Source organism: Limulus polyphemus, unplaced genomic scaffold (genome assembly GCF_000517525.1).
Source record: "Limulus polyphemus unplaced genomic scaffold, Limulus_polyphemus-2.1.2 Scaffold136, whole genome shotgun sequence".
Lineage (NCBI taxonomy): Eukaryota > Metazoa > Arthropoda > Merostomata > Xiphosura > Limulidae > Limulus > Limulus polyphemus.
The window spans coordinates 405,878-414,734 of NW_013665746.1; the positions used below are offsets into that span (position 1 = coordinate 405,878).

The window sequence follows — 8,857 nt, forward strand, 5'->3', positions numbered from 1 at the left end:
CGTGAAAATCGATAAACTTGTCATTCACAGCACGTGAACTTGGTAAGTATGAACTAGGACGCGTGTTATGATAACACGATTGCTAAAATCAAAACATACTACTACTAAAATTTAAGTAAACAATGAAGTTCCAATGAAAACACACTGGAAGTAAAGACCTTGTTACTGAAGAAGTTCCCCATAGTTTACGTAACATTTCCAGTAGCTCTTTTTTTGGTGAGGGGGATAGAGGCGGTGGAATTTACTATGAAGAAAGTTGACAATCTTTAAACATTTTATTATTATTAACACGATTCATAGTCCTAGTTAAATAAACAAAAACTGTTTCAATAATAAGCAGATAAATATATAATCACATTCAATTATTTCTTGGAGAATTCAACACAACCTTATGTGAAATTTCTCTCAGTATTTCATACAAAAGTTGTCAATGAAATAACAGCAGTAATGTATTGTACTGAAGAAATGTCCTCCAAATCTTTATTTTGTGAAAATATTCGTAATAACTACAAATATCACTGAAATAAGGTTATGTGACTTTCTAGAAACGAGTGATTACAGGTTTAATAAGATTATCAACAAAAACATAAGAGTAGTTGGTATGTTTAGTGAAATACATATCCTCGGGAAATACACTTTCAATTCACAGATTTTCCCTTAATAATGTGTCTTTCCTCATCTCTGAAATTTCTGCGATTGCCTGAAGACCATTTCAACCGATGTTACAGTACAGCCTACTATGTAACTTTCAGCTACTCCTCTTAAAATTGTTTTATTGTAACAAGCTGTTGTTCGTCTTTAATGAAGCTGGAACATCCTGTCATCAACCGAACAACAATTGTTCACCCAGTGACGTATCATTTAACTCTAACTTTTTATTTTCATCCTGTTAATTTGTACCTTAGTCATTAATGTATAGTGCTACACGCTTCGTCTCAGACACCGATTTCGTTGTTGGGAGTAAAGTCCAAATTAAATTTCTCGTGAGACAAAGTAATTACATTGAAATGACTGCATAGAAAACTGAGAAAAAGCTCAACAAACTGAACAAATACTCGCAGGAAAATACAGTTATGTCTCTTTCGTCTAAACTTGGTTCTTTGAAAAGGCTGAGCCGTAATGAAAACCTGAAAATATACGCAATGCTATAAATTAAACCAATGCAAATATGTTAAGTGTTTATGTCTTCACAAATGACAGACCACGCTAATAGCAAAACGTTCGTGGTAGCAGATGATTCGCAATATTAAGAATGTCACATTTAATGAGTTGATTTTCAAACACTGAATCAATGACATCGTGATATTAAAATTTTACACTCGTATTATTCGTACATTGGGACATGTCCAAAATTCAAATAATTCATTTTCAACACCGTACCCTCCCCCACCCCCCAGTGGCACAGCGGTATGTCTGCGGACTTACAACGCTAGAATCTTGGTTTCGATACCAGTGGTGGGCAGAGCACAGATAGCCCATTGCGTAGCTTTGTGCTTAACTATAAATAAACAAACAAACAAAATCCAACACCTTATTAGTTTCATCTAGGAGTTAAGCATACAAATATTACAATTACTGCATCCTTTCACACACAAATACGCCCTCTAGTGGATAAGCAGTAAGTCTGAGGGCCCACACAACTAAAAATCGGGTTTCGATACTCGTGGTGGACACGGCAGAGATAACTTGTTTTGTAGTTTTACGCTTAACAACACACACACACATATATATAAAGATTATTTGCAATCAAGTAAGCTTAGATTATTTCATCACAGGAAAGAAAAATAAAAGCGTTTGCAACATTTTATGCAATAAAGTAGGCCATTCTGAAATTAACATGTATCCTTATTTCCTGAAATGTAAAAACGCTCAGCATTACAAAAGCGATACTATAAAACATTTATGGATATTAATTAGTCTCTAAAGCTTACAATCGCACCTTGATTTTGATAACTGCATTGTCAAATACAACAATAAAACATTGTCGAATAAAACCAAATTTAGCATTCATAACACAGGCCTGCGAACTTAAACTTCATAAAAGTTGTTTTGGTTTTAATAACGGTTGTTCCATAATTCAGCTACGCAGAGTTTGAAAATAATATTCATGTTTTTTCTACCATGCAAGGAATTTTTACAAATTACGAAGAAAAAAAACTGTTACTTAGATCAAATTATGACTTCGTTTACCACAATGAACATTTTTGATTACTATGTGTATTTCTGGTGGGTTCTAGAACGATCGATAAGACTCTCACGTCGCGATTGGTCTAGAGAAATCTATAGTCAGTGATTGTCAACATTTTAAACATAACAAAATGTAATCCGATTTCAATGAAAATAATTATATATAAAAGTACATATAACGTTTTGTGAAAAATCTGTACGTGATGGAGAAAAATGGATATCTTTTCGGATTTCGCGTACAGAAAATTGCTGTAGCAAATGTAAAGATATCAAGACAATAAAACCATGGTAGGTCTGTGCAATCTTCAAATATCTTTAGAGTTTTTGTTAAACCAAAGGGCTGATATACGAAATTTGAAAATTATCAAACTCAACATTAAAAATGTACAATATATTATGACTTAAAAGAAGACCCAAAACTCGAGCGATTTCGAATAGTTGACTATTCTTCTTCAGGAGAACAAAGGGGAATGGAGACTTTATTGTTTTCTCTATTGAAGCAGAGAGACCCTTACAGCAGATCAATTGGACAACAATGTGGTCCAAAGCCACACCAGAAGGTATAATTCGGAGCAAGGTGAGGTCTTCGGCAACAAAATCGAAACCTACTCCTAAAGGCCATTGTATTGAAGTTTGTATATTTTCTAGTATCGGTAACAAGATAGCAAAGAAGGATTTGAAACTGCAAAGACTCAAAAGAAAAAATCCACAAGCTTCCACCCACACTTCGTGATAAAGGTGATCGAAGAAACACAAATAATAACAATCACGTTCGGCCTCAAAGTTATCAATTCCCCGATCCAGCTCTAAGGGATTTTTCTTTCTCATTTGGTGTGCTTAACCCTTTTCTTCGAATATAACTCCCATGTAAGGTGAAGGAATTTGAGAAAAACCTGTCGTATGGTTTAACATTGACTTTGCTTTTTATTTTTTCACAGTAGCGTGTTACAATAGAAACTGCGACATCAATTAATGGTGTTTACTCATAATCATTAGATTGACGAGGAAGGAAGTACTTCCAATGGATTTCAGACTTTGGTCTCATAAAGGGTTATTAACACCCAGTAATTACAAGAGCTTAGCGCCTAAAAATTTTGCATTTTACGATAAAACTGTTTGTGTGTTTGTTACTTTTAGCAAAGCCACAATGGTCTATTTGTCGTGTCCACCGCGGGAAATCAAACCCAGGATTTTCACGTTGTAAGTCCGTAGACTTAGTGCTGTCCCACAGGGGGAAACGGAAAGAGAATACACTTTTGATAAGATTGAGAGGTATGGTGTTCACTACATGATTCTCAAGATGATTGATTTTAATGGACAGTGAGAGCCATCCCCATTTGTCACGTGAACGTTATAGATATGTTTATTATCGGAATTTTGTAAAAACCTCAAACCTTCCAAACAGTAATAAAATGTAACATTTATCAACGATATAGTATTTCTTTGAATTTTTGCCCTCCAGTAAGTCAGCGGTAAGTTTTCAAGATCAGGGAATTCATTCCTCCCGAAGAACAGAATGCAGATAGCCCTTATATGACAAACAAAATTTGAATTTTTTAAACAGTTAACAAAGGTAATGGGTGTTAAACTACAATGTTCATTGAAACTGTCAGAGTAATTAAATATAATACATAACTCAAACCTTTCACACTGTTATCAAAGGTAGCACTTGTCACACGTAACCGCATCATCAACAAGAAATGTTATGTAATTTTTATTTATAAGGCATGAGATAGAAAGAAATCATTGACAATTTATAGTTCAGTTTGGGATGAGATTTCAATTAAATACGAAATATGTTTTTATTTAAGAAATTTAATTAGCGACTACGAATACAGAGCGATTTGCGCTTCTGTTGGAAGGATTCTAAAAGGCCTTAATTATTCATTTTTCACGTGACTTATCACACAGTAGTATCATTTCTTTCATTATATTTTACATGCACGTGATGTTATGTTTTTTGCTCTTAGTTTTTAGGCTGGTTATTAACTTAGCACCGCAAAACGCTAAGTTACGGATCACTATATTAGCTTATCAACTTTGTAACAGCTGTGGCTAATGAGTTAGACGTACACATTTAGGATAAGAATATTATCTAGCATTTACACAAAGTAGAAGAAGGTTTCCGTAACTTTGCGTAATTACAGAAAATAAGTATTCTTTCTTTAAAGTATAAATTCTTTCTTACAAAAAACAATTAATGAATTGTGTCATCTTATTATAAGACTTTAGATAATATATTTTATAGTTTTAAAATATTAATTAGTATACCAGGAGCTCAGTTAATTTAGAGTTGTATAAATTTGTGAGAACAGCAATATTTTTTTAATATTTGTGTTTTTCCTTAGAACAAAAAAAATTTAATTAATATACTTTTTCCTATTTCAGTTGTCCCTCTCTGGGACAGCAGTAAGTCTAGAGACTTACGATGATAAAATCTGGGGTTCGATTCCTCACGGTGGACACAGCGGATAGTCCAATGTGACTTTGTTCTGAAAAACAAACAAACCACGTTCAGTTTGTTTGCTCATTGATGTTCAACGCATTAACTAATTATATTTTATCACAGTTAATAGAGATTTATCTGATAAAATCCATACATTCGATACATGTATGAACAACTGTAAAAAAAATGTCAACAAAAGCTGACACCATGATTTGAATTTTTTTTTAGTTGTGAATTACTGAGTTTGCAATAAAGAAGCAAATCAGTATAAGAGTTATGTTTAAAATATCCAAAACGTCCTCTCAGACCACACTACTTTCATGCAGGTTTTAGAGGACTTTTTTGAACATTTTAATTAAATATTAATTGTAAAAATAATAAAGAAATAATTTTATTGGTGAAAGATGTTGCTAACTTATATAGCTTGTTTTAACGCAAAACCACACAATAGGTTAGCTGCGCTCTGCCCAACGAGGGACAACTTAAACTTTAAAGTTTTTTTCACTATTTTCAAATATTTTTCAAATATTTGCAAATATAAAAATCAAATTGAATTCATATTTTAGCAAAGTTTTTAAACAAGCGGTCTCTAATCCTGATCATGAGGTATACATGTCTAGGCTGATAACTTTTAGAAACTTCAAATAAGCTACTTAACCTTTTTAAAGAAACTCCTTGATCGAAAACGTAACAAAATGTTCTGGTGAATATTATTTTACATATTTTGTAATTATACTGAATTAACAAATTTCCGAGTACGTATAGAAATCTAATAGAAAAAAGAAATGAATGCTGGACATTAAAACATTATTTCTGAGAAAAAGAATACGAGTAATATTTAATTCTTGAAATAACTTATGATAGGTAAACACTAACTTCGGTTCGTTTTGTTTCATAGGAAGATGGTGAGGAATTAATTTTGTTTTTGGATATTCAATCCACTCCCAACAGCTCAGATATAAGATAAAATTCAAGGTTATTCTACTAGTTGACAGGTAGCAATGGTTAAATAAATAATTATGTAGAAAGGAAAGAACTCACATGTTTAGAAAGTTAAACCTATTTGTTCTAGAGCAAAATAATGTATGTAAAGCACCGGGAAAACTTTGTTTTCTTTTCGTCGAAGGAGCTCAACAAGACTTTAGGGAATTGATGAATAAATAAAGAAAAGCTGATTTCACACGAGCTTTAGATCATTAACAAGAGTGCGAAGTTAGATCAGAAAAAAATGAAATAAAAAGGGGGATAACGTCGCAGAAACAGTGGTTCGTTTACAGAGAAATAGTTTGGGTTCGACTTCCGGCTGTAGACGCAGTCATTTCCGTGGTATTCTTCCAATCTGACCCAGTAGAGACCATCATCTTAACAATGCACTTGGCCATGAGCCATATAGAAGAATCTCTGAACTAAAAGTTTTTACATCTGATATTCTCTGAAGTGTTGATAGATTATACCTCATCACATGCAAACTACGTGACTATAACAACAGAATGTAAAGCTGAAATGAGAGCAGTTCACTCCTAATTGCTTTCAGAATGGAATAGTAAGTATTTCATGTGCTCATTTACAGCTTGTTTCAAAACCAAATATGGTATAACTTTTAAGCTAGGAGTAAAATCTGCAGTCTGAACTAAAGTGTTCATTTCGTACTCGAGTAAAGTGAAGCTAAGAATATAACACAAATACAACCAAATAATACGGTGAGGGAACATAAGTTCTTTAGAGGTAATTAGTTGGTGATGACACATAAAAGCTGATAAAGTTTTAGTGAATCAATTAAGAAAGAAGAAAATCTACACATAACGTTTCGCTCATAAACCTAGATTATAAGCTATATATATATAGTTAAAAAATAAACTTCATGAGTGTGGCTGAAAGCAACTGTCATTTTATTTTTGTAGCTTCATATATTTTTTTAATTATTATCAGTTACTAAATTTATATTTTCTGCTAATATTTGTTTATTTTATATCAAATCGATATTTGTTAATTTTATATTAAACGATGTCTAAGTGTTTTTTTCAAAATGAATTCTTCGAGTGAAAAATGTTTAGACCGAAATGTAAAACATCAGTAAGAAAACTATATCTTTAATTGCTACGAGTAAGTTAAATCATACATGTTATAAAAAAAACAGTACACTAGCTAACAGACATTGATCTAGATCGATTTTATTGTTGGTTCACTTTTCATTTTTTCTCTGTAGATAGCTGAAAACCTTGACATTTCCCGTACGTGTCTTTAATAGCAAAAGATTACGTCATTATTTACATGGTATAAACTTCCCAAAATATGAGCTGACAGGTGTTATCCAAACGCAAAAACACTATCTTCCTAGTCAGTAAATTTCACAAATGTATGAAATAAAAAATAAATGTTACAAAACAAAATATAAAAATGATAACCATTGAAATCATCAATGTTTAGATAGCTAGTTAGGCTTTAGTTAATTTGGTTTTGATACATCCTAAAGTATTTAAAACGTTTGGAAATTATCAGGCTAAAATTAAAGATTTTTTTTTGTATTTACCCTTACAAGCAGGAACATTTTATTTCGTTTGTTAAGTTCGTATGTGTTAACGTTGTTCTCCAGCGAATGGTATCAATCAATACATAAGAACAAAAATACAAAGCGATTAGATATATAAGACTGGAAATAACTTAATCCAGTTTCGATAGCCATCACCTGTAACGATAAGGACCTTAAAAGACGTTGAAACATCTGAAAAACATATGAAGATGTTGAATTAGAATAAGAAAAAATGCAACAGTCATAAAAAAGAGGGTTACAGACATACTGTCTGGTCCTCCTAAATTGCTCCTGTATATATAAAAGATGTACACCTGTTATTAAGATAGAAGCATTTAATAGCACAAGGGATAACACTAATAATACTTGATATAATAAACTTACTAAACACGTTTGTAATAGTGTGAAAAGAAGTTGGAATCATAAAACGATATTACCTTTCAACACGTATTTCTAATGCTAACAAATGAGTAATATAAAGGTTAGTTATTACGCTGTTAATTTCTCACTACTTTAAGAGACTTGGTTGGTTTTGTAATCAAGGTATAAATACATATGAATTTATTATTAGTAGTCAATCTGTATCTAGCATTGCGAATATATACAACTAGCATTGCGAATATATACAAGAATACAAATAGCAAGTTGTATTTAAATGTTCATCAATTAGTGTGCGGATCTTGACTATACTTGTAAGCGCATGCACTGTTGGATACCGGTGTAACGTGATTGTTCACAGATATATCAAGGGAGTTGCGCTTGATTTTCCCGCTTATTCTAAACTCATTATATGAATTCATCAGAATGTATAGTAACAATGTTAAAAATGAATAATGGTACTTTCATGCAGCTGTTTGACAACTCAAACTAAATTCCATTTCAACCTCACATCCCTGTGGGTCCCTTGGTGATTCTATTTGTTAGTCTCTAAACGGTTGTATTTGTCTAGGGAATCCGCTAGCAAAGAATAAGTTTAATATGCTCCTTGATAAAGATGCAAGACATCATAGTATTTGTGTGTGTGCCAGAATGAGATTAGTAAAATCATGAAAAACAAAAACGGCTGTTGTTGAACGTGCATATACATCAACATTTTTTTTTCACATGTTCATCTCGCTTATTTGTATACATTTCGACGATGTAAAAAATGGCATTTCAAATCAGTAAAACGTGATGCTGACTGTGCTAACATAATTTATGTGTATATTTTTAGGTATTGTTGCTGATGGTTGATCCAAGCTCAGGTAGATTGGAAGTGTTACGTATTGAGAATTTAAAATAGTCCGAAGTCGAGTTAACTGATTATTTAAATTTAGTAGTTAAATTGTACTTTGGATTTATTATTTAAATATATGCCGATATTTTAGTCAATTTACGATATTTACCAACAAGATTGATACACACCGTCTTCGTTTTTAAGACAAATACGTTTTAATATACGCACAACAATACAATCTATAGTAACAGTTATTACAAATAGTTACTACTAACAATGATTTATAAACAGAAGTTTCACAAACTTGCAAACAATATAGTCTGGAACCTCCTTGATATCTTATCGAAGGTTCACGATGAGCGAGTTAATTACGAGTTGATGTAGTTACGATCTGCTGGGAAGCTAGCTAGCTTTGTCCTTGGCCACACACACTGGGTTTTCCACGTCTTCGTAAAAATGACTAATGTCCGATGAGAAT

At 32.3% G+C, this 8,857-nt stretch overlaps 1 long non-coding RNA gene across 1 annotated transcript in view; it reads left to right on the top strand.

Moving 5' to 3' along the window:
• The first annotated feature begins 6,029 nt into the window (after nucleotides 1–6,029).
• The window catches only part of LOC111083153, a 112,136-nt gene continuing 109,308 nt past the window's right edge, over nucleotides 6,030–8,857 (top strand). Inside the window, exon 1 of the long non-coding RNA XR_002608836.1 lies at nucleotides 6,030–6,176. This is a non-coding gene — a long non-coding RNA (uncharacterized LOC111083153). The remainder of the gene's footprint in view (nucleotides 6,177–8,857) is intronic.